The 25,417-nt window shown below is 44.6% G+C and overlaps 1 protein-coding gene across 4 annotated transcripts in view; it reads right to left on the bottom strand.

Moving 5' to 3' along the window:
• Positions 1-25,417, bottom strand: part of LOC118514360 — a 90,016-nt gene that overhangs the window by 55,681 nt on the left and 8,918 nt on the right. The window lies entirely within an intron of this gene.

Here is a 25,417-nt window from a genome sequence, read left to right as displayed (position 1 = left end):
GATCCAAAAGGACATCTTTTACACCTAGCACTCACAGCGGACAATGGCAATGTCTCGATGGCGAGCGCATTGCAACCGTGGCACGTACGAAAATTGAACACTGTCATTAACGCCACGCTTTCTCTGTAACATGCTCACGCTGGTCAATATCGTCGTGACCTATGATGAGCTGTAACTCTACACTGTGTGAACGAAAAACAAAATGAATACCAATAGAATCATCACCACATTGGTGTTTGCAAAATCACTTGATGCTCCGCACGGAATGCTGGATGCTGATGAGGTTTATTATATTCCTTGCGCGGTTTCTTGACTTGACACTGCTGGTGCACACCCTAGAGACTTCATGCAGACACTTGGCTGGTCGGGCACCATTGTAAGCTGTGAACAGGTTTTCGTTAGTGACGTCGTCAGTCACATAATTATCCTTCGTTATCATACGCCTCGCGGTGAAACTCTTGGGTGGCTGCCACAGTCGTCAAGGCTGCAGACCACACACACACACACACACACACACTTATAGAAACACACACCCACACGGCAGGCGCGCACAAACCGCAATGCAACGGTGCACTACTGTGCTGTCATCGCCGCGTTAACATCCAACCAAGTACCCTTTCGGACGCGAAGTGGACGCTGGTGCGACCTAGGTGACGTTAGCAAAATTGGTGTTTCATTCGGGTCGAGCACAATTATGTAAACTGATTACCGCACACACACACACACACACAGAGAGGGAAGGTGCGAACAACAGTGCGTGTTCCAGGGTACTTCTGTGCTTGTGTGTGTGTTGTGCGTGTTTGTTGTTTTTGTGTAGTAAAATAACGCTCAAGCCCTCGCGGTTGTCGTCATCGCGTCACAATTGCTGCGCGCACTAGTCCAACAATGTCAACAGCAAACACTTTGAGACCTTACAAGAAAAAAAACCTAGAGCAGATCTTAATTATATTTTCACCACCCGCCATCGATGGCGTGTCAAAGCAAGGTGCTCTTTTCACTCTCAGGCGGAACGCAAGCGTTACTTTTGCACAAGGTATCGTACCAGCTGGAAAAGCTACTCCGATTGGGAAGGAACGTTGTCCTTTGGCCACCTTCGAAGGTGAAGTTTTGCAACAAACACAGCACCAGCAAGGCGGACCCCCTATTTGGTGGTTGCTGTTTGTTGATAGCGTTGACGACACGACACCACACGCGGCTACACGCAGGAACCGCGGACGCAGACAGTATGAATCGGTATATGTGTGTGTGTGTGTGTCTGTGTGTTGTTTGCCGTTCTTTTTTTTTGTGTTCCGCTCTTTCCTGTGTGTGTCACAATTTTCCGTGGCCTTCACAGGATGTTTTCAGCATCCGCGCGAAGGATGGGCGCCTTGGTAGTTTGGCTGCTTGGGCTGCCGTAACACTACGCACACTACGTCACTAGTCGCTACGTTTGACTGGCACGTGAAATGGCCCTGCTGGTTCGGAAGCGCTTTTTTTCTCCGGGACCGGGACCGAAACCCGTGTTTTCACGTTTGTGACACGATCGAACAACACGCACAGAAAACGCTTCAATGTGCGTTGCCAGTATGGGCAGGGTACGTACAAAAGATGAAACACAGACAACACGGCACGGCACTGTACGAACCGATAGAGGCGATAGAGGGAGATTAACTTTGAGTGTGCTGGTTTTTTTTTTTTATTCTTCGGTTTTGTTTGTCGGTTTGTTGCAGATTTCGTGGAGGGAATCACACCGCGAGGAGTCACAACAGGGCCTTGGCACTGGCAGCACACACAGTCAGTGCTGGTGTGTTTTTGTCTGTAGCCTGGCAAGAGAACCGAGAACCGGACAGCGGACCGTGCGTACGGGCTCGCATAGGCTACTGCAGGAGGGCCGCTATAAAACTAAACGTTTGAAAAAGGTGGTTTTTGGAGAAGTTGATTCACGGTTATGATGACATGACGCCCTTATTCGCTGGAAAAACAAGCTCACGCTCTTTCTCTCGCGTTCGTGCGGGCTCTCTCGGGAGAAAGCTTGCTCGCATTTAGCTATTAAGAAAGCGGTGGGCAGAATGGAAGAGATATAGCTATGTCTCTCGGTGAGCCTGCCTTCACGAAGCTCTCAGGGACGCAAAGTGTTGGGAAGCTAGTCAGCATCAGCACCAATCTGACATCTGTCCTTTCTTTACCTTGAGCTTTCGTGTGCCTTTTGTTGCACTCACACATTGCTCAGCGAGACCAGTGCTACATCTCACGGGCGCGTATCTTTTACCGAATGTCCTTGCACTCGCAGGAACGCCTGAGAAGCTCTCAGCATCGCTCAGGCATTCGACCAAGGTTACTTCGGGACGCTATACGCTACGCCGCGAGCTCGTGGCTGTTTTGCGTGCTGTGAGTCTGCAATTTTTATCCCAGAAATTTTATCTCAAACTTGTAACGGCTGAAATGTTGCGTGAGTGAGAGAGCTCGCCCGAACGTGTGAGTTTATTGACAGGTGATGCTCGCGGCAATCAAACATGAGTACGCGCGAGAGTGAACGGTTGACGGGCCCAAGCTTCCGTGAGCACAGCAGAGATGAAGCCATTTCGGGGAATGAGCGGATAACTTTTGATAGAAACATATTGCAAACGTTTCGATCTTATCTCGGGTCGTACACACGCACGCACTGGAGAAGTTCGAGAGATCAATGACAGGATAGTGGGGTCAGCCGTTGTTGAGCAGGGAGGTGATTTGATTCGTTCGGTTTCTTTCGCCAATATTTTTTTATGTCCTCTATTGCGTTATCATTGCCAGCTACCCGTCAAGGTTTGTAACATGATATTTAGTTTTCATTTCAGCGTAATAGATGCAAGCATATCTGGTACTTTTGGAATCGGTTCGCCCGCCAAGGAAGGGTTTCGCAGAACCCGCCTCGCAAAATTTGATCTGAAACCTTCTTTTCATTTCGCTGTGAAGGATTCGGAAAAATAATTTCCAACGTGGAAAACATATCCATGCAAAGCTGGCATCTCTCTACTGCGCAAAAGCTCACCTAGTTGTTGCAAAATAGCACAGCACCAGCTTCGGTGCTGGTCTAGGCACGAGCGTCCGTGTGTTGGTGCACACCCGTTGGCGCTTACATTGAGTGTTTCACAAATGCAGCAAATCCAATCCGATGGGAGAAGTTGCATGCGAGCGAGCGTTAACAGTTAAGCAGCTTCCCGCGAACGGGCCAAAAAAAGGGACGAACTGAATGGTATTTGTTGGCGCTTTCAGCAAAGTTTGATGCAATTATGGGACGTACAAGGTGGAAGTGAGAGGCAGAGAGGGAGAGAGAGAGAAAGAGAGATTGATGGAGTAAGTGCCGGAAAAAAAGGTTTGCATATTGTGACATTTTGTTCATCCAAGCTGTCATCGTTACGAAACAGATGAGCTATTTATAAATGAGTGATTCATAAGCACCGCTCACGATAAGGAAGGCCTAGGACCAAACATTTTTTGACATTACGTTTGTTTAAAAAGAAATAAAATTGCATTTATATTAATAAACATTAAAGTCCATAAAACACCATGCGCCTCCATTAGTAAATGTGATCAGTAAATATTTGTTAAAAATGAAATTATGAGATTTCTGTCGTTTTCGCGGGAATTTTATTATTGAAAGTCAAATTTTCTATGAATTTCTGTTCCTTTTTGTAATAGCTTAAGGGTCTTACGTTTTGCAACATGGAAAAAGTTGCTTTGAACAAAATGAAAATAAAATGTTTTACGTCTAATTTGTTGACATATTTTTGAATAATACAGATGTTGAGTTTTTTACCATTTGTATTTTGAATAATGGCTAATGATTACGTGACAAAGTAATTCATATTTTTTTTATGAAGGACGATTTGGACGTACCTCTGAGTAATTCAAAATTCATAGAAGGGAAAAAATCTAGATGAGGTTCATAAAATGGCTTAGCCATTTGAAGAATAAAAGGTCCAGTGTGGCTATGGCTTTGCTGCCAAACTACGTCGTTTGGAAATGTTTTGTAACACGAACACAAAATAAATGGCACTTATTGCTAAGGCAATGAATGACCAGGCGCCTCCATGGTCACATCGTTGTTGATAAAATATTTCATTATTGAATATTATTTTATCTCACAAAAATTAAATCATTTTATCAATCAGTTCCATTGAAAAATCTTGTTTAACAACCTTTATTCAAATTGAAACAGCTCATTTGTATTATTTTATTTATTTATTTATTAATTATGATGGTTTAAAGCCGTATTGTCAGCACCGCATGTGCTGACGAAATATAAATGTAAAAAAAAAAATCACAAAAAATACCAAGGCATTTCATCCCTGATATTTCACCTTATCCCGCTCATTTGTATTGATACGAAAGAGTTTTATCCCTGCGAGACGTGAACTACCAGGCGCCTCCATCACAACAAACTTTTAACGGTTTTTTTCAAAACCTATTAACAAAATGGTTATGGTTAACTCATTGAGAGATAAAAACATAACGAGCCAACACCTTTAGCTTGAAGGGAATTTATTTTCAACAAAACTAAAGCACCATTCCCCATTCGTTTCACAATATCGCCGAATAAAGCCGACTTTAGTAACAATTTTTAACGGACAGAATCCATCACCAGTGCGCCAGTGATTGCTCTGTTTTGATAGAGCATGTGGTTGTCAGGTCACAGGGAGAGCACAACCGGGCGCACCCGACTGTGTCTCGTAAAATGGCCCGATATTCATCTCGAATCCGCTCACGTGCTTTTGCAGGTGTGTGTAACGATGTACGGGGCTTATGCTGCTTGGTGCAGTGCTGATAGGCAACCACCACACCACTGAACATTTCGGCCACATACAAAGCGCCGAGAGCGGAGCATCAGCGTGAACACCAACACAAGGACAGATGCAACATGCTCCCCGAGATGCTAGTGTCGGAAAAATCACGTGGCTTGATATGGTAGTGTACGAAAACCGAAGCACAGCACATTGTGTTGCAAAAGGGCATTGTGTTGTGATGGTATAGGACAAATTCTGCACTCTCCGCACGTGTGTGTGTGAGTGAGTGTGGGACAACTCGTGGCAAAGTATCTGTGATTGTGAGGAGTAACCGGAGTAAATGTACGCTGTGTGTACAGCGTATCGGAGTAATGAGCCAAGTAAGCCTCCCGAAAACGTGTGCAAAGAGTTTAAAGACCTTATTTGTCCGTTCGGTACGGTACACGAAATGATGTCACGACTCCAGCACGACACACGGTGCATTTTTATCAACTGATTAACTCTTGTGGCTAAGCGAAAGCATAAAGCTAGCGTTAGGAAAAAGCTAAAAAAAGGAAAAATTTATCGTCCCGTCGGTACCGAGCAATGTGGGTCATAATGATGGCTTGATAAAATTGATTTACTTTTGTGCGGCTTCCTGCTGGCAGTGAACGGCTACGCTGGCGGTCGCTCCGGGGACGCTCGTTGGCGGTCGCTGAACTGAGCGTTCCCTCAACGCTAGGACCGTTGCCTCGGGCGGGAAAAGCTGGCGAACTTTCCGAAACACTTTTTCATTGTCCTTTCCAATCACCGGAACTCGTACCGACCGACGCACACAGCCCGAATGGGGACACTTTTTAGCTTCTAGGTCACGCACGCACAGCACACACACACACACAGACACACACGGCACACACGGATGGAAGACAATAAATTTACCGAAAACTGGCACGCACTGACAGCGAACGCCTAGTGCGAACTTAGACCTGTCACAGGCCGAGTTTTGTTGGCAAGGTTACTCTTCTTACCAGGCAACGGCGTTTCGTTTGTTACACTTCCTTCAAAGCTTCTTGTGCTAAACGCTTCCAGTGGATCCAGTTTGCCTGCCGGAAAAGTTGCAAATAACGCAACGCAGCGTGCGTACTACCACGACACTACGGCACGCACATTCACGCACCAACCGACGCCAAAAGCGGAAGCGGCTCGAGAGGAAATGCGTTTTCGTGTCACTAGTATGGCCTCTTGAAGGCTCTAAAACACACCAACACACCAACACACCAGTAAAGGAAGGAAAAAAGGAATCAAATGGCAAAGAAACAACGACCCTCACCAACACCGAACAGAATGCGGTACAGAGCGTTCGAATGCTGTGGAGGTTGTTCTCTCGCTCGCCGTCTCGCACACATTCACACCGAAACCCACCCACACATACACAGAGATTTCGCTCGTGTCGCTAGCTTTTCGTCCGATGTCCTGTACTGTTGCTCGCACACAAATTTGCCCCCCTTTTTTTCCGAAACGAGTGAAACGATCCGTCACGCACACAGCGCCATAAAAGAAGCGCCTACCGCGCCGTCTACGGAAGGGCAGGAAAAGAGCGGGTGTAGCACATATTATGATGGAAATAATGTTGTGGAATCCATACGCTTTTCCTTTTTTATTCCTTTCCCGCCCAACTGTCACTTTGAAAGCACAAATGGTATTGGCCCGCAAATGAATCCCTGAGCGGTCGAATATCTCACGCACACTATTGTAATGAGCTTGCTGGCTACATGGTTCTGTTGCGAGCGCTAAATCACGGTAGCACGGTTTGCGACCTACATTGTACACGCACGATCAAAATTTGTTCCACGGCCAAGGTAATAATCAGCGCTAAACCGGGCACTGTAATTGAATTGTTTCCGCTGCGAGCGATGATTTGCGATTGGACTGAAGTGCAAAACCACCTGAATGCGCACCAGCCTTGTCGTAGGCCGTGACCACCATGTGAACGTTCGCCGTTCGGTGTGCACTGACGGTCAGCGACCACTTTTTCCCGTACGCTTTCCGATCGATCACGGTCGATGAGTTATTCTAGGACGGGACAGCTTGGCTGTGTTTGTATATGTGTGTGCTATATTTATAGGCCTATTCCCTTTACTGAAGGGGGTGGCACATAAAAAAACAGATGACCAACACCATTGGAAAAGCCTGACGAGACCAGTGACAATGAGAAAGGACATGTCATCGGCGGTTCTATATTTAAACACCTTCGCTTCAAGTGACATCCTCTGTTCGGAGGACGTAGCTATCTTTGTGTTTGAGCACGTGTCTGGTGTATGTGGTTTGAGCTATCGGCTCATGTGAATCAATGACAATCGTAACGTAAACTTGCCGTTGATTGAAACATATGGAGAAGTTGGTTTTAATATTATGATCGGAATGAGGTAAGCTTATTCAAAAGATCTATATGTGTTATGATTGTTTCTGAAACAAATCAAGCTGAAGGTTATTCAGTATAAAGCTAAATTTTGAAGATAATACATTTATGGTTTCTATCTCTTTATTTTTCAAGCTTTAAATTATTGTTCTATTAAATAGAATATGCTCTTATTATACAATATGCTTTTCTTATTACTTTCTCATTCTGTTTAGTTTAGTTTTTACTGAAGTAATTTTAATATTCTTTCTATTTTCAAACTTTCTTTTAAGCCCTATCCCAGATTTTCAAAATAAATACGACGATTCTCATTTAAATAAGATGATGAACTAAAAACTGAAGGATTTTTCATTGCATTTTTAATTTTTCCGGCAAACATCGATAGTCGATTTCATATTTTTCTTGTTCGCGAAGAAGATATTTGATTTTTTTCACGTTGTTGAAAATTGGTCTTGAATAAATTATGTATAATGTTGCATACATTAAGAAGCATTTATATTTTAAACAAAGTTTATATACATTGAACATAGAAATATTTATGCTTTACTCAACTGCAAAACGTAAAGTAGCATATTTTCTGCATCTCAACCAATCGGGCTTATTGTTGCGTCTTCGCTGGGAAAAAGTCCGTCAACAAATGTCAAACAGCATTCCGAATGGCTATCCCGTTGCTCTACATTTTCCGTGCACAATTAGCTCAACAGAAAGAGCTGTCAGGTTTGCTTGGGTGAATTTTTTCCCGCCCGAAAGAGACAAACCAAACCAAAACTAAAAAAACCCAGCTTGCACACAGCCTGCCCATCAACCAATACTATCTTGAGCGCATTGTGACGGGTGTCCTACTTTTCGCCCTACTGCACGTAATGCACCACACCGCCTTCCCGCCTCTTCTTGCCCGCCGTTACCTTGCGTTTGAAAATGCACCGAGCTAAAAGGGATGCACAGCCATTGTGTGCATGCAACAATGCAACCGAGAGCCAATTCGTTTCTCACACAGGTATCGGCAAGCTGCTGCTTTGCCCGTACACTGCTGGAGAGTTGTTTGCTCGCAGCATCCAATTCCCGAGCCGTTTCTCTCTCACTTTCTCTCACAACGAACCGAAACCACAACAAACTACCCCCGGTGGATGCTTTCGGGACTCGTGATCGCTGCATCGTTGCTAGGATACACTCGTGGCACACTGTATGGGTGCTGCGCGAACCGTAACGAGCTGTCATTTCAGTCATTTTAAAACGATCGGCGGATCGGTGGGATGGGACCGATGGGGCCTTGTGCTGCAATCTGCACAAGGACAAAAGACATCGGTAGTGGAACTTCACGGGTCCATGCGTCAGCTCGGTGTGTGTGTGTGTGTGTGTGGGAGCGATGAGTTCTCTCTCGCTTCCCAATGGAGGGAACGACGGCAGGCGGATCGGCTGTTGCATCATCACCATTGCTAACACAATGAAACTGCACTATATTTAGCTCTCGTTTCACAAATCGACACCGATCATCGCCTTGGGGCTGTCGGTCTGGAGACCGGGCGCAAGGATGATGAACCGATGATGCACATTTTTCTCTCATTACTACGAGCGTCGAGATCGGTTACGAAACGACTGTGTGGGGCATCGGGACATGATGCGCTGCAGCGTGGAGTGGATTTACCAGGGAGCAAATGATGGATCGAACCGAGCTATCGTTCACGTGTTTCAGAGATTTCCCAGGAACTACCCCCGAGCGAGCATCAATCAGATGATTGATTGCTTTCGAATGGCTTCGGTGAGCAGCAAAAGTAATAATCAGCACTCGTTGCCCGCTTGCGAAGAGTCGGGTCAGCGATGGAAGGGTGATTGTGCTTTGAGCAAAATTATTAACTGTGAATGATTTGTTTACCAAGCAAAAGTAATGAGGTTTGAATGAAGTTTAAAGAGCAGGATAAATTACGCAAAGATTTTTGATTTTTTTATCGTTTTTCTACCAGGTTCTCAATGGATTTATTACTTAGAAACATATGTTTTATGAGCTCAATATTTAAGAATATTTGAGTGGCCATTTTGTAGCATTCTAGAATTTATTAAACAAGCATTAAAATTGTAGTCTTCTTGAAGCCCTTAGCCGCTTAGACTTGGCCCTTTTGATTGGGCTCCTTGCAATTAATCTCTTGATTCACGCCCTTTGGACTAGGTTCCTTGGAGCAGGTACCATCTAACAGGCCTCTTGGGCTAGGCCCCTTGGAGCAGACTTCTTTGACCAGGTCCCTTAAAGTAGACCTCTTCGACTAGCCCCTTTGAACTAGGTCCCTTGGACTAGGCTCCTTGGCCTAGGCCTCATGGAGCAGGTCCCTTCGACCGGGCCTCTTAGATCAGGCCCCTTGGAACAGACCACTGGGAGCAATCCTCTTGGATTTGGAAGTACCCTTGAACAACGCCCCTTGCATTAAGCCCCTCGGACTAGGTGGCTAGGTGGACTAGGCTCCCTTGGAAAAAGCTTCTTGGACAAGACCATACAAGTTAAAGATCGAGTAGCGATGCATTAATGGTTAAATTTCATTATGGTTAAATCTATTTTTCTTAAACAATTTAGCGTATCGCTCGATAAAGTTTTTAAAACCTTTGCAAGACATTAATTAAAACATACCATCAGTACTCAAACTACTCCCAAATTCTAATTGAATAACCGAGTGAATATGAATCGTAATGGGAATGATTTCAAGCCTTTGAAACAAGAAGCCCTGCCTCTGGGAAGCGTACTATAATGTTCCACAACACAAAACCACAGCGCAACAGCAGCAGCAACGGAGAGCCAATCAATTTCATTCCAGTGCTCTATTCGTGGCAAACAATGCCTGATGATTGATTATCGGCGTTTCACAAATTTTCCCAATCCGCAACCCGTCCCACTGCCAATTGGTTGCCCGGCGGGGGCAGGGTTCCATTTTCAGCTACACTCCACGGCAATGAGGCAATAGAAGGAGGGACGACGGCTTGCACAGAGAATACAAAAATCCCTATCTAACCATCCACAAAGCACAGCTGTCACAATTCAACCCGCACCAGTTCATCAAAGTGGTGTCAGATTTGTGTTCGTTGGACTTTTTTAACCACAAAAAAAGGAAAAACGTTTAAACCGCACAAACACACAGAGGGAAGAGACATAGTCCTAGAAAGCGTGTCATCGCTGCAATTCATTCTGTAACGCGATGAAGCGTAACCACATCCGGTTCTGCTTTTAAATCAACTGTTAACTTCGGGAACCGGCTCTCGGGACTCCAATTGCCCCAAAAAAAAAAACCCTTAACAGACCGACGGGAAACCAATTTAAAAACAAACATGGTTGTGCAATAACAAAGGGAACAATATTGCGACGTATTGGGACAAAAACACGGCGCAAGCTTTTCCCCCTTTTTCTAATGGAAAGTATGACAATAAAAAAGAAAACGGATGAATAGAATCGAGCACCACTCCATATCGGTTTAGTACAATAGCGGGGCAGAGTCAAAGTTACGCCGGGTTTCACAATGAAATATTGCCATCAATAAAAGTGCACCGGTGTCGAATGCAGCTGCAGTCTGTTTCATTTTTAGTGTGGTTGGGTGCGTGTGTGTGCGTCCCCCCTTTTACACAGATATTATTCATCGTGCGGTGGCACCAATCGGTTGGGTGCAATTGTTTTCTGCGTTTCTAATTTCCCACAGCACCCGATCTGTCTGTCGGTTGGGTTGGGTGCCAGGCAGCACGCATCCACAGCAGTTTGCGTGAGCTTTTCGCACCGCGTTAGGATTTGTGAAGTGGTTAAAAATTCTTTGCAACAAACTAGAAAGCATTTCGAAAAAAAAACCCACACACACAACTAACACTGGCGAAGCTTAATCTCAAACTCGTTTCGTTTCGGGATTTTAAATGAAAATGCCGGCGTTTCATGAGAAGTGGTGCCGTATTTTTGCGGGACCAGCCATTCGAATGGATTCGCTGGGAGGGTGCGTGCGTGTGCGTTTGTGTGTGTGTGTGTACGTTTGCGCAAATATTGAAGATAGCAATTCGGATAGCAAATATGAAGCTACAAAAGCTACAACAACGAACGCTCATGCGGCAATTGCGAACCGTATTGAAGTGGTTATAAAATAAATTTGAACAGATATATTGTTCCATCGGGCTGTTTGGTTGACTCTCGAGCACAGCTTCAAGTGCAAGGGCTTTTTGGGAGGTGAAAAGCTTTTTCCACACACACACACACACACCAGTGCACAGCACATTTTCCAGCACACCGCGCTACTTTCGATTGCCTATTGCGCGACCGGGAATCGTTGGGACCGCGACCGACTAATGGTTCACGAAAGCAATTTGAATCTGCGGTCAATTATGTGTTGTGTTGTTTGGCTGGCCCCGATTCCACAGCGTGCAGGTTTCGGTGGGTGGCCAAAATTTAACTGCCAAACTTGAGCCACACACACACGCACACTCAATGGTTGAATGAGCTTGCGGAGATGGGATGGTTGAGGGCTTCCGGAAAGGATTATAAATTAATTATCTTAAAATCAACATCCAACCAACCGCGGAACCCCGGCATTGCGTCGAACCGTCCTCGTCATCTCGGCTGATGGTGCGTGCTTCCGTCATCTGCTCAATTCGATGAAAACTGTTGCCCCGGGTGGAGCCCCTTTTTCCCTCCCCCCCCACCCGCGCTAACCACACTTCCGAAAGCAATAGGCTGGGGTGGTGGAATAATTTTAGGTTTTCCCGGTCTGGCTCAAAACAGTCAACGGCTTTTTTAAGCTGCGATTACGCAACCAACCGAGCCTCGAGGTCGAATCGATAACTCTATCTATAACCGCTTCTTCGCCGGGTTAAAAGTGGTGAGTTTCCGTGCTTCCATTTACAACGCTCTGTCATCTGTCTGTAGTGGAAGGATAATGGGCCCGGAAACAACACCCGTCGTCGATGAGTATATGGTAGGATAATAAATGAGGCTTTCCGCAAGACAAAATGTCTTAACATTTGAAGGGATATACTATTCAAGTATGATACTTAGTTTGCTTTTTTTAAATTCAAGTAGATGTATCGATAATATTCAGAGCACTTAAAGAGTTTTATCCTACAATTTCTGTCTCGATTCTATTAACATTTTATAGAAAACACTTCAGGACATATAAAATTCTATGAAAATAATAGACCTGGATTGTATTTTTTTTCGTTTTTCAAGACCATACGGAATGAATAAACCAATAATTCAATGAACATGCGACTAGGCAGATAGAAGACTCGTCATAAGAGCTGTCTTAAAAAAAATTTAAGTTGATGAATTGTCGGGTGGAAATCAATTGTTAATTTTAGTGCGCTATAGTCTTGCTAGCTAGCAGCATTATCCTCTAAAACTAACTGTACTAGCCCGGCCAAAATGATTGTAGAGGTCTTTAAAGCATTATTATTATTTTACCAGCATCATTTTACTTAGTGACAGAAGGTGAGGGTAAGAAAATCAAGTATTAAGACCTCGAAACAGCCTGTACAGACTACAAAAAAAGATCCTTCAATTTCAACCGAATAATGTAAGTTTCGATCAAGGAAGCCATAGAGTCTATCTCAATTTACTTTAATTATATTATCCAATGCGTATATCCTCTAGCTGTACAGAAGTAACAAAACAGCCTTCCACCTACGAAATATCTTCAAAGAAAATTATTTTGGCAGCAATAAAAAGAACCACGCATCGTAAGCATCTCTATTACAACATAACTGGGCTCGTTTGTAGTGCGCAGTTTTCTTGTATCCAACATTTGTTCAACTTTTGTAAGTAATCCAATAACATGATATTTATGATCGCGCTTTGTTTGAAAGTTTCTCATTATACAGAACCGTGCACGAGAGCACACGGTGGCCAGGAAAAAAAGGGGTGTTACAAAAGAAATATCGTCATCATCAGCATGTCGTTTACAGCATCAAGACGCTCACAACAACAACCACCTTTCCGCGCACCGATGCTGCTGTTGTCGAAGGCTGATTTATGTACATATTTATTTTGCGCTCGAGAAAGTCGCAGCAGCAGCAGCCGCTGCAGCACGATCGCGCCTACAACAACCGCGAACTATTATTTGTCCGTCACGAATTTTGCACACCCCGAATGCGCTCGCTCCCAAAAGGGCGCTTCCGGGGGGGGAGTGAACCCGGAACAATAAATAGATGTAGATTTATATAGACTGGCAGAGGAATGAGTTAGCAAGTGGAGGGCAGAGCTCCGCTTCATGCCCATTTCTAGCCTCTGCTGATCTGTTCTCGACGCTCGAGGATAAACTGATCGAATGGCGCATAAAAGGGGAAGCAGGGTTAGGGGGTGGAATTCGCTGGGTTTGCTCGGGCAGAGTGTTGACATTTGTCAAAGTGGATTTCATCTCCGCACGGTCGGAAGCTCGGTGTGTACAAGTTCGATGATACGCTTGGTTTGGCGTGTTGAACTGAGCCGCGTTTTGTTCGAGCCGGAGTTCGGTTCGAGGATGTTCCGTGTTATTTTTCCTCACCAAACGGTGCGACGGAAGGAAGCAGGAAGAATATTAATGTACTTGGGAATTCGACTGCAGACACCGATGGAGCTCCGAGGAACCGAGGATAGGCAGGATGCCGGATAAATAAACATTACTACGCCCCGAATCCGATGTTCGACATGCAGATTGATGGTTTCGGCATTATCCAACCATTTCCCGTGCGGGATGGGGCGGGCGTTTCTATTTTGGATGCTCATCCACCCCCAGAGCACAGAGCCGCATCCGCAAGGCCACCACCAAGTCAATGCTTATTTTAATGGTTAGCACTTGGCTGCAACAAAATTGCATTCTTCAAAGTCAATATTATCGTAGGCGAAAGTGCGTTTTATAGTTTTATGTTGAGGATGTAACTAGCGAAAGCCACTCGCTCCCTTCCTGTGCACGCATGTATTTAATGTATGTGTGTGTGCTTGCGGAGAGATTGTGTAAGAAGAACTGCCAAAACTACCAAGCATAGCATTGCGCTGAAAATCTTCATCTTCCCATCATCATTATGCTCGTTGAAAAGTTACGTCCGTAATTGGCCTCCCCAAAATTGTTAAGCTACTCCAGCCCCCACACACACACACACCTCCCAAAAACCCATACTTACAGCGTCGATCTTCAGCTCACACCGTAGAGCTCTATGATATCGTTACTTTTGCCATTACTAGGCTTCCAAGTACACCCGGCAAATTCATAAGTTAAGTTCACTCACAAGCGGATGTGCACATTCCCGGTACTTAGTCAAGTTGGGCTTGAGGCTTACACTCCCGGAAAACTCGCCCCCCCCCCCACCCTCCCACATCGTCAAGATTCGTTTCACATCAATCTTTCCCGTTCCAAGATCTGGGCAGCCCGAATTGCTACAACTGACTGTACGATGTACTCAAACAAAAACGGCAGTCACCGCACTTGCCGCCAACTTCTCACAGCATTCTTTTGACATTTGTCTATGCTATGGGAGGCTCCATTAGCTCCAGGACCGTGCTAGGTGTTTGTTTTTGTTGTTCATGGGTATCTCGAATCTCGACGGGAGTCAAATTATTGGGTTGGTCCAGAAGTTGTGTTTGTTTTCGAAGAAAGTTTTTATTTTGAAGTTATTGTTATCATAAAAGTTTAAGTATTTCTAGCGAATGTGTTCAACAACTTGTAGATATTATCTTGTTGGAAGTTTTAAAATCAGACAATCGTGTACGCAAGTTTGATACAAGATTGAAGCTTCAAATTCTCAGAACATCGTATGATGTACATTGATCTGATCTACAGTAAACGAAATAAATCGAATAGGTCTTAAATTATGTTGCCCAGCACATAAAATACTGCAAAAAAACCCCACCACACTTAATGGCCTACCTAATACTCCCAGTGATACCATAAGCACTGGTTCGAGAAGGCTAAGTAAAACCAAGCGTTAGGACATCAGCAGAAGAAGGCAAGAAAAATGGATATCCACGTCAGAAAAAGGCGAAGCTCATAGACTCGGCACGTGACTTTCCATCGGTATATCCAGCAATCAGAGAGAACTCCAAACACACACACACACGGACGCCACAACCACATAAAAATACCAAACCCAAAAAAAAAAACACGCAAATCACCCAATGAAGCACACGCCCTGGGAAACCCCCAGTAACCTCCCGCCTTCACTTTCCCCCATGTGCTTGATGGCGCATAAATGGTTGAAGAAAATTTTGACACAAAAGGAAATGATTGTTTTCTGCTTTCCAGTTCGTTAGTTGCACCATTTTTGCGTTTCCTTCGCGCAACGTCGCGCGTGTCCCGATACCGGAATGGGCCCAACCGCGACGAGTCTACTGTTTTTTTGTTGTTGTTCCTTCCTGTTTACTTTTTTTCTCCACTCCTCATTCTTCTTCCTCCCAACCAAAGCCCTGGGTGCGCCATACGTTTCAAGGTGGTAGGTGAAACCTGGCCTGATTTCCTTACGGTAACTTTTTGCTCCAACACCAAACGGTGAACGCTGGAACGTTTGTAGACGTCCAACGCTCGCAATTGTGCGTGCCATTAGATACCATTACGCGGGTGGATGTTAATAAACGATGATGGTGAAAAGCAAGTAAGCGAATGCCGGAACATCTGCGAGCTGCTACGTTTCAATCGATCGAGCGGTTGGGGAACGGCTGGCGCTGGGTATGGGGGTACGGCAAGCAAGGGACGTGCTTTCTCATCGTGCAAATAGATTTGTTTTCTCTCCGCATCATATGCTTGGACGACAAAAGTTTACCCAAGAGCTTGTTATTAAGTCGGCAGAAACTAGTTTTTGATACGGAGGATATGATCCGGGTCGGTTTGGTTGTGGGGAGAGCTGGAGACGCATGATAGATTAGATACAGTTGATGCATGCAGGTTTGAGGTATATTGAAAGGGAAAAGGCCCATTTTGGACGATTTTTTCGATAAAGCTGTTTGAGAAATCCGAAACTAAATGTATTAAATATTTCAGTGATCTCATCGAACCTCAATGTCGACGACTCAATTGTTATCCATGTGACCTGCTTTATCTGTTTGAATTGTTTGATTTTGTTTGCAGCATTAGCTCATAATATTAAATGTTTTTGTGGTCCCACCAGAAACTTTTGCAAAGTAAAATGATTTTATCCCAAATGTTACAAGCACACGTAAATTTAGCTTAAAGAATATAATGATGCTTTTCAAAATTCTTTTCTATTTTAAAAAAACAACTTATCAAACTAACCTTCACACCCAATGCTTTCTTCCCTGCCAATACAAAGAACACAAAGGACACAGAGAATAGGAATAAAACTAGACCAATAAATCGTTCGCCCAAAACGCCATCCATTGGTCGGAATGGATGTACAGTGTGTGTGTCCACTGGTGATTTCTAGCATCGGATCGTTGTTCCATCCTCCTCTGAAGGGATGATCCCGATTGGGGTGAAAATGATGAGACCTGCCCAGCTGAACAATACGGCTCGGGCACACAGCTGGATGCAGCCAAGGGTACTGTGTAGGGTAGTTCATTAAATCAATTAGGATTCAACTCCGGTCCGGAAGATCGAACGCACACACGCACACTCAATCGACAAAGAGCGATAAAACCGACCAAACTTTTTCCCTGGAACCCATTTTCACTTCCCAAACCAGCCAGCACACAAACTGGGGCGAAATAGAAAAGAGTTTTCCCCCTGCAAAAAGAGTGATGATAGGAAAAAAGAGGAAAATTGGGCCCGCAACAAATAAAAAGGATAAATATTTCCCTCACATCTTTGGGCCTTTTCCTTCGGTGATGCCCTTCCGAAAGGGAAGAGAAAATAAAGCAGCAAGAATAAAGGGAGGAAAAACACCAAACCATTTGCGATAAGCGATCTGAACGTGTGGGGGGAGTACGATCGGAAAAATACCTCGAAAAAGGAAGTTCCGTACGAGAGGGGGGGAGGGGGGGGGCAAAGCTCATCCGGTTGGAAAAATAAGGCCTGTGGAACAAAACATGCTTAAGCAAATAGAGGCCGCACGCACACACACACACACCTTCCGTTTGCTTCCGTGTAGCCGCAGCCGGACTGACGTAAGTTTAGTTATAAAACTTAATTTGATCCTCGTTCTCTCGTTCTGCTTTTCTCGCTCGGAAAAATGCCGTAAAGCAACCGGCACCAACGTAGCCAGCGCCGGTTGGCCGGTACGACCCTGGGACATCTCCGCAGGTCAGGTGGCAAAGTAAATATTTTCACTCGATAACCCCGAAACTTGGGGATGTGCTATGTTTTCCTTCGAGCTTCGTTTTTTCCTCGTTGTTGTCTCTTCCCTTTTCCAACTCTTTCCCAAACCAGCAACCACCGTACGACCAATTGAAATCGTAAATGGTTATCCTTCCTGTGTGGTACACCTTGCGTTTCGGCAATCCTTCCCAGCGATAGCGTATGTACCATTTTTTTGCGTTGCTCTGCTCGCAAGTAGCAGTGGAAAGGCGGGATGATTTCACTTTTTTATTGTTCAGATACACACACACAGAAACGCTCCCCGTAATGCAAAGACAATTCAGGTTTAACGAATTGAAACGGACGGATGTGCTCGTTACTGCGTTGCGTTCGTTATTTCGGTGTGGATCGATTCGCGTGTCCCCAAACACGTAAATAGCGGGCCCAGTTTTGACACCTGGGCCCCTCTGCTAACCCACCCTCTCATTACGGCTCCATTACCGCTCCGCACAATTTGTGGGTGTGCAAATTCAATCCATTTCCATGTCCTATTCGGCTGCCTCAATTTCTCTATGCCAATGAGGATGCCACGCGCGTGCGGTTGTGGTTAGTAGCAGTGGCATCATCGGGCAAAATGGTTGGCTGCACAGAGTGTTTATCGAGCAGGGGGTGCGTGGTGGTCGTGGTGTTGTGAGAGTGAAAAAAAAATACCGGGAATAAACGTTCACTACAGCGCGATGTACAAGTAAAAGATGGCACAGCTCAATTCGGCATTTAGTACGCCCACCGCGCTAGGGCGCTCATCAGCAATTCAATTTATCTTTCCGTGAGCCATTTGTTATCATTACGTGGGTCTTCTTGAGTGTGTATGATTTGATGTGCATTATTTTACGGGGGTTTTTTTTTCTTCAAAGGTGAGTATACTTCAATTGTTAACAGAGCTCATGAAAGGAATGCAAAAATTAAAAAGGGGAAACATCGGATCAGGAGGGTGGGTGTCTTCCAACATTTGTAATTTATTTTTCATGCTACTGATCATTTTCTGGAACTTATACTCGAATTTGTTTTTAAAAATTGAACATATGATGAGATTTTATTATTTATTATATACTATTTTTACATTACCTCCGAATTTTACCAAGGGCTATGAGGACTTCAGATAGGTTAGGTAACCTTTACTCACGACGGATGGAGTTAGTCCACAGTTCTATCGCTAAAGAATCTTTAATATTAGCAAGATAGAGGGGGAAATGATAAAAGATAATTAAAAATAAACCACTAAAATTTCCATAAAAAACATTCCACTAGCAGAACAGTTGAGCTTTTCAAATTCTAGCCTTAACATTCTAGAGCCGAAATATAGAATGTATCAACTGATATAAAATATCGCTTCAGTAACACAATTTAAAAAAGGAAAGATCACTTAAAAAATACGTTTTTTAAGCTTTTTTTAAGACGTTTTATTATTTCCACCACTTGTCAACTTGTTTTCGCTACACTTATCTACTTGATTGTGTGCAGTAATCATCAACAATCATCTCCAGCATCGCGCACCGAGCAACTATGGGTCGTAAAAACTAGTGAAACCCATTAAAAATCCACTCTGCTCATTCTCATTGTACTGTCGTGCCCAGCCAGCGCGCCCTGGCAGCTCTTTTATTTACCTAACAATGGTGCAACCTCCCAACGGGCGAACCGGGTTTGGGAATGAACCGGGAAATAAAGAAATCTTCATTAGTGACGAAAATGTCACTAACTTTAATCTTCCCTTCGCTTTGTTTTTTTAAAAGCTGTGTGGGCCTGTGCAAAAAATTTGAATGTATCCCATATCAGTGTCGCTAGGCCGGGCTAAGCTGTTGCGCACGGGCATGCCAGAATGGTCGACCGTCTTCCATAATTGGGAGTCAGAAGTGACCGAAAGAAAAGGAAAATAGAAAATCGTAAAAGCCGATTTTCTGTCTGTCGCTTGTGAGCGTGTGATTTATAAATCGCAATCCAAGCTCACACCATCTCACGCCGGTGTTGTTATCCGTAATAGATATTTTCGCATCCCGTCAAATCCGTGTGTTCCCAGGCCACAGTTCCACCAAAACAAAAAGAGCAACAGGAGCGCTGCGTTGGCTGTGCCAGCTCGACGCGCTAGCACAACAAGTCAATTTTAATTATCCAGCGCAAAAAGTCACTTGCTGGCGAGTGCTGCGAGCGCGGAAAAGCACTTCAACACGCTGTGTGACTGTCGACAGAGTGGAGTGCCACGGTTTGAAATGCGTCCGTTTCGCGCTTTTCGCGAGCGCCAGTCCCATCTGGCGGCTGTACGTCATCGAGGCGCGGGACGGCGGCGGACCCCATCGAGAAACAATGGGCGGGCATTGAAGCATAAAAGGTTCGCGGTTCGGGCTACCTATACACTCCTTCCATCGCCCCAATCGCTGACGGTTGCTGGCAGCTGGATAAGCATTACGTCATATTTTTATTAAGCTCAAGTCTCGATGTAATTATCTACCGGGTGGGCGGGTGAGCGCAAGGAAGCATTACAAGGGCGCCACCGGATGGCTACATAAATGCCATTTTGGTGTCTGGTACAGGAATAGCGGACAGCGCTCTGTTACGAGAGTTGAGAAGTTATTTTAAATTTCAACTTGCTGCCTTTTTTGTCGCTGTTGTCTGATCTATGATGATTAAGTTACAGAGCTGTTGTGCAATTTGGATCGAGTGCCCGGTATCTGGCTTATTTGTGTTCGGTTACACGAGTACACGGCGCACTGATAAACATGCCGGAATGAAACAACAGCAACATCAGATTTGTATTTCCGCTTGTGCTCTTTTTTCCTACAGCAAAGGAAAACTAGATTGAGAATCCAGCTCCAGCTCCGTTTTCCTTATAACGATGGTGGGTGGGATCGAATCTTTGCGCATCGATTGATTTTCGGCCATGGTGGTCGCGACCCAACAGGCTGGTGGCCCGATTTTTTGGTGAAATTAAATTTCAAAATTAGCAATAAATTAAAACCAATGTCCGTAAAAATTCCGGCCCCGTACAGTCGGACAGCGAAGGCACATCATTTTTGCTTGCCTGCTTGTAGAGCGTCCGTGCAAAAGGAAAATGAGAAAAAAGCGGGACTCGACCCCGGGAGATGAGAAATTTATGGTTTACATCGTGGCACGTAGTGAATGCTCGTTTTCATTGATATTCAATCAACAGTCTGTTCCATCTTCATTTGCGTTCAGGTTTTGATATCACGTTGATTAATATTATACCAATTTAAATTGGGATCGTGTCCTGCCACGCTCTTGACGGTTTCCCCCAGGGAAGCATAACTTGAAGCATTCTGAACTTCATTTTAAAACATGCTTTTTGTCTTTAAATGGTGCCTCGACTTTAATTTTTCGATTCTTGGCATTTAAGAAGAGACTGCTTCTGAACTCTGCCAGGTAAGTAATTTGTAAATATTTCCTTTTGTATTTTCACACAAATATCGAAAAATCAGTAGCTCGAAATATTTAAATTTCATTTAAATAAAACTTATTTCTCTTCAACAACTTAACCGTTGAGAGTAACAGGTTTGTGACGACTTGCTGATTGGCCCGCGCAGGAGAATGATTTAATTTAACAGGGGAACATTGTAAGTGCTTTGTGTAACTGTGCAATCATATAATGGAAATTTGCAAACAATTAGGGGATTTTTTATTCATTTGCAAAATGTTGCATACAGTAAGGGGCAATTTGCCTAGTGACTGTCTAATATTGTATCTTCTTCTTCCTTGGCACTTCAACCGCTAGACGTCTCGGTCTGCCATTTCTGGCCTTCTGTGTCTTAATTTTACCTGTAGTAAATTATTCACGGGGAGGCTATCTGGATGGGATTTGAACCCCGCCGGCGCCGTTATCGCTTCGGCCACCGGACCACCCCTATTATATTGTAGAACTGACTTTATCTATAATAAGTTTAATAATAATCTACGCTCGTTATCTACTGCACTAAAGCAGATCATAAAACTCTACTTATGTCATTGCAATCATTTTTTAACACTAGACTAACAAGCTTCTCTAACCTTTTTTTTGTAAACTATCCCACATGACTTTTTTTAAACTATCCCTCATGACGACCGCACCTCATCAAAGACACATTATTTCACGCCCACCCCGCAATAGCATTAATTATGTTTTATCTGGTCAATTTTATTTATCGCAAACAGTTTACCGTGTGCCCGTGTGTCCTGCACGTTCTGTCCCGCGGACCATTATGCAATTTACGATACATGTTATTTTAATGCAATATTTTCTCAACATTTCCGCAATACGAACAGCGGTACCGTCCCATTCCGAGCAATAATCATAAATTATTTTAACACAATTTCCGCATCCGCGCGTTGGGACACATTCCGCACACACACACACGCTTCCGGTGGAACAGTGGTAGGCCATCATCGTATCAAGTGTACACACCCGTCCGAAAGAGCCGGGCCAGCTCATTAATCAAGCAGACTTTTGGGGCTATAAAATCATTAAAACAGCCACAAACTTTCGCCACACTAATTTGCATCGAAGTGTAGGGCGGTTGCGCTCGGTCTCGCCCTCCGTTTGTTCTTCATTATTTACTACTTCAATTCCAGCCAGGGTCACATTTGTCGTGCGTGAATTGAATCGAAGCGATGCTTGTTTTCGCTTAATTTGTTTTATTTCATTTCGTATATTTTATTTTGTGTTTTCGCTGTTGAACTCCTCCCAGACAAACGCACACAAGAAGAAATGGAGATTGCACGTGGCACAGTTAGAGGGACTAACGATCGTGGCGGTTCCGTTGCGTTGACAAATGTTACGCAACTCCAGCCGTAGTCTTTTCACTTTCACTTCATATTGCGTCCCTTTTCCAACGATTCTCGGCTAGGGAAAGACCAACAAAGCCGCTACTAAAAATATAGAAAAGCATACCAACACGAAGCGAATAACGCGAAGGCGTTTCACCATTACCGTCCATTTTGTACGGCCATTTTTCAAGCTTTACGCATTCTCCGGAATCGTGTGGTTTTATTGCACGACTGTATTACCGAACATAGGTCGCTTCCTTTCAAAACGTCCGAATTTTTATCGTAGTTCTTATTGCTTCCTTTCTGTGATTTCGGAGAGCAGCAAGAAAAAAGTGGATCATGTCTTCATCGACTGCCCACAGTCTTTTTATCTAACGTTTAATGTAGCTTGCGCTAGCATGGGAGAAGGCGAAAAGCAATCGCTCGTTAGCCTGACGTAACAGTGATGGGGAAGTAAAATCGAACTGAAGCTAATTTTTGCCGTTCGACGTTGGTGAAAGACAATCGGATACGCTGTTGTTCTCGTTGGACAGCTAAGAAGCTCCGTCACAAAACTAAAGACCTTAGACACTCCGAGCAGGGGGGTGTGCGTTCGGCATCCGCATTTACGGAAAGAAAACGTCGATGATGGATTGGATGGGAAGCAATTATAACTTTAACACGCCAGTTGTAAACACATCAAAAAGTCCAAACTCAATTACCGGGCTGCACTTTGGTCTGTGTTGTGTGCGTGCGTCGCTTTGCCCACTTTGTGAAGCGCGATTGTGGTGCTTTGGTGTCCTTTTTGCACGTTTATCCGGGTCGTGGTGATGGTGATATTGCTATGAACCCGGCCAGCAATCCAATACGCGACGCGTTGGGCACATACATCACCACAGTCAGCATCCGTGAAATGGAACGAGTCTCGATTGTGCTTCGAGCACACTCGGAAGTGGGCTTCCTGCTTGGCCCTGGGACCATCAATCAGCGGGAAGAAATTAGAAATGATTCTTTCACCCACAAGAAACGAAAAAGGAACTCAGCTTCAGCTGCTTAGTGGCACAAAACTTGAAACAGGACAAACAAAAAGTGGAATGCCGCGACGCGACAGTAAATGCAAGAATGGGTAAAAAGTTTTCCCTCGGAACGGTATCCGGGCACGGCTGCGGTAGAAAAGTTGTCGTCTATCCAATCCGCATCCAACGGGCGATATGCCCCGGATGGGTTTGACATGTTCGAGAAGCTGTACTTGCGAGAAATTCCGAGCCGGTGGTTGTCGTCCGTGAGAGTTGTCGAATTTCCCGAAGTACCCAGTCAAGTAAGCGCGTGTTGCAAGATCGATCGCTGTGGGAGGCGAGATTTGGGCGATGTGCTCCAAATGGTGAAAAGGGTTCGGCAATCGATTGAAGAATGAAGTTGTACAATGCGACTCGTCCACTTCTGGGTGAGTTTCCGAGAAGGTGCTCAGGGATGCTATCTTAAATGTTCCAAGTACTTCAACTCGTCTGCGGAGATTTGGGGTGTGATATGAACATGAACTTAATTTGTCTTTACAAAAGTTTTTAGGAAGCAGGAATTTTCTGGACTTCTAGGGAAAATAACTTCTAACAAGAACAAATGGAGGCAGGGGCATCACTTAACGAAGCTCCCTTATTTTAAATATCGCAATAAATAGTGGCACACCCGGAACACATTAATCGTGAAGCCCAAAAGCTCACCTTACTTCAATCGAACTCGGGAAAAAAAATCTTCACTCCTTTACTATCCTTCACAATAACGTCCCGCAACAGCGAATATTTTTAGAATTTACAGAAGGAAGCTGTTTTTCTCCCCGTCTGATCCAATGCAAACAAGGAAAATTTGGAAAAGGGTTACGCCATATTTGTTCATCAGCCCGATGCTCGAAACTCTCGCTATCTTCACGCTCTCTTATCTTCATCCCATCATCGAGTGGCTCCGGTTCGACACCCGGAGCGGATTCTTCTTGTACCGAAGTGTTCCGGGATTGCTTTTTCAAGCCGTCGCATGACAAATTTGTTGAAGCGCCATCACGGGCCGGCAATCCCATCGACGGGTTTGCCACTTACATTTGGAAGCACATCCACACACATACACACACCGAGGAACCTTTTCATTGCGATAACTGTAGCGTACCAACAAAGAGACAACCGAGGAGCGAAATCACTTCACAGAAGTCAAGATACTATTATACAGTTTTAGTGGCGAGACGATTGACAACGGGGATGCAGGGTTCAGGGAAATTCCGACAAGTCAGGGAAACCCTTTACACATCTTCACACACACACACACACACACACACCGAGCCGGGATCTTTTTCTTCTTGGTACAGCTATGGAGCTGACGTTACATCCGTCTACCGGAAGCATCGTTCAAGTGTGCGGGAGATCTCGCAAGTATAAAGTCAGCTTTACGGGGTTGTGTTGCTTGTTTCTGTCATCTCTTTTTGGATGTGGTTTTCGCTGCGGTTCTACCTTTGTGAGGATACACATACTCCCAGTCATATGTGTCCTGTTCCTGTACGCTAGCTGTGGGACAGCCTGGACAAGAGGAATAGGCACAGCACAGGTGCCTATGCCTTGAGCCAATCCGAATCAGTAGAGCAGGGGAAAAAATCATTCAAAACTTTTCACTGTTCAACCGCAAGGACGAACGGCGTGTACCACAACACACGAAACAAGGATCCTTGAGAGAAGTAGAAAAAAAAACTCGCTGGAAACCTCAACCAGCGGACAGTAGGGGGAAGATATGCAGGTAATGGAAAGAAAATCCAAAAGTCTCAAAGTTGTCATAGATTTGGAGCTTCCCTTCTGTGGTTTTTGCCAGGAGGCGCAGAACAACACACATCGTAAGCTGTCTTTCATCCAGCTGCAGCCTACGTGACTCCATCGGCTGACGGCAGGATTGATGGCTCAGGCATTGATGTGACAAGGTTTCACTCATGCAGGGTACTGTTACATGTGCCCAACGCGATTTTAGGGATTCCTCCCTGTCACAAACCCTTCATCGACGCTGGGACATAGCAAAAAGGGGGATACTTTTGAAGCTTTATGCGACACATATGGTGTCTCCGTACATTGTCTTCCCAAGCCGACAATCGATTGGTCTTTGGAATGAGTGTTGCTTGTAGTTTGAACGAAAATTTGGCAGTAGATTATCCATTTACTCAGGCCTTTTCGTGAATGCGATTTTTTATATTTATACATCAAACTGACAGCTGGATAAGATAAATACATTTAGCTGAAAGATTTGATTGAAACAAGAACCTTATAATTCGATTGAAGCTAACCTAGTAAATACAT

The sequence above is a fragment of the Anopheles stephensi genome, chromosome 3 (assembly GCF_013141755.1).
Source record: "Anopheles stephensi strain Indian chromosome 3, UCI_ANSTEP_V1.0, whole genome shotgun sequence".
Taxonomy (NCBI): domain Eukaryota; kingdom Metazoa; phylum Arthropoda; class Insecta; order Diptera; family Culicidae; genus Anopheles; species Anopheles stephensi.
The sequence above is the reverse complement of the archived record's forward strand: the minus strand, read 5'-3'. Positions and strand labels throughout refer to the sequence as shown.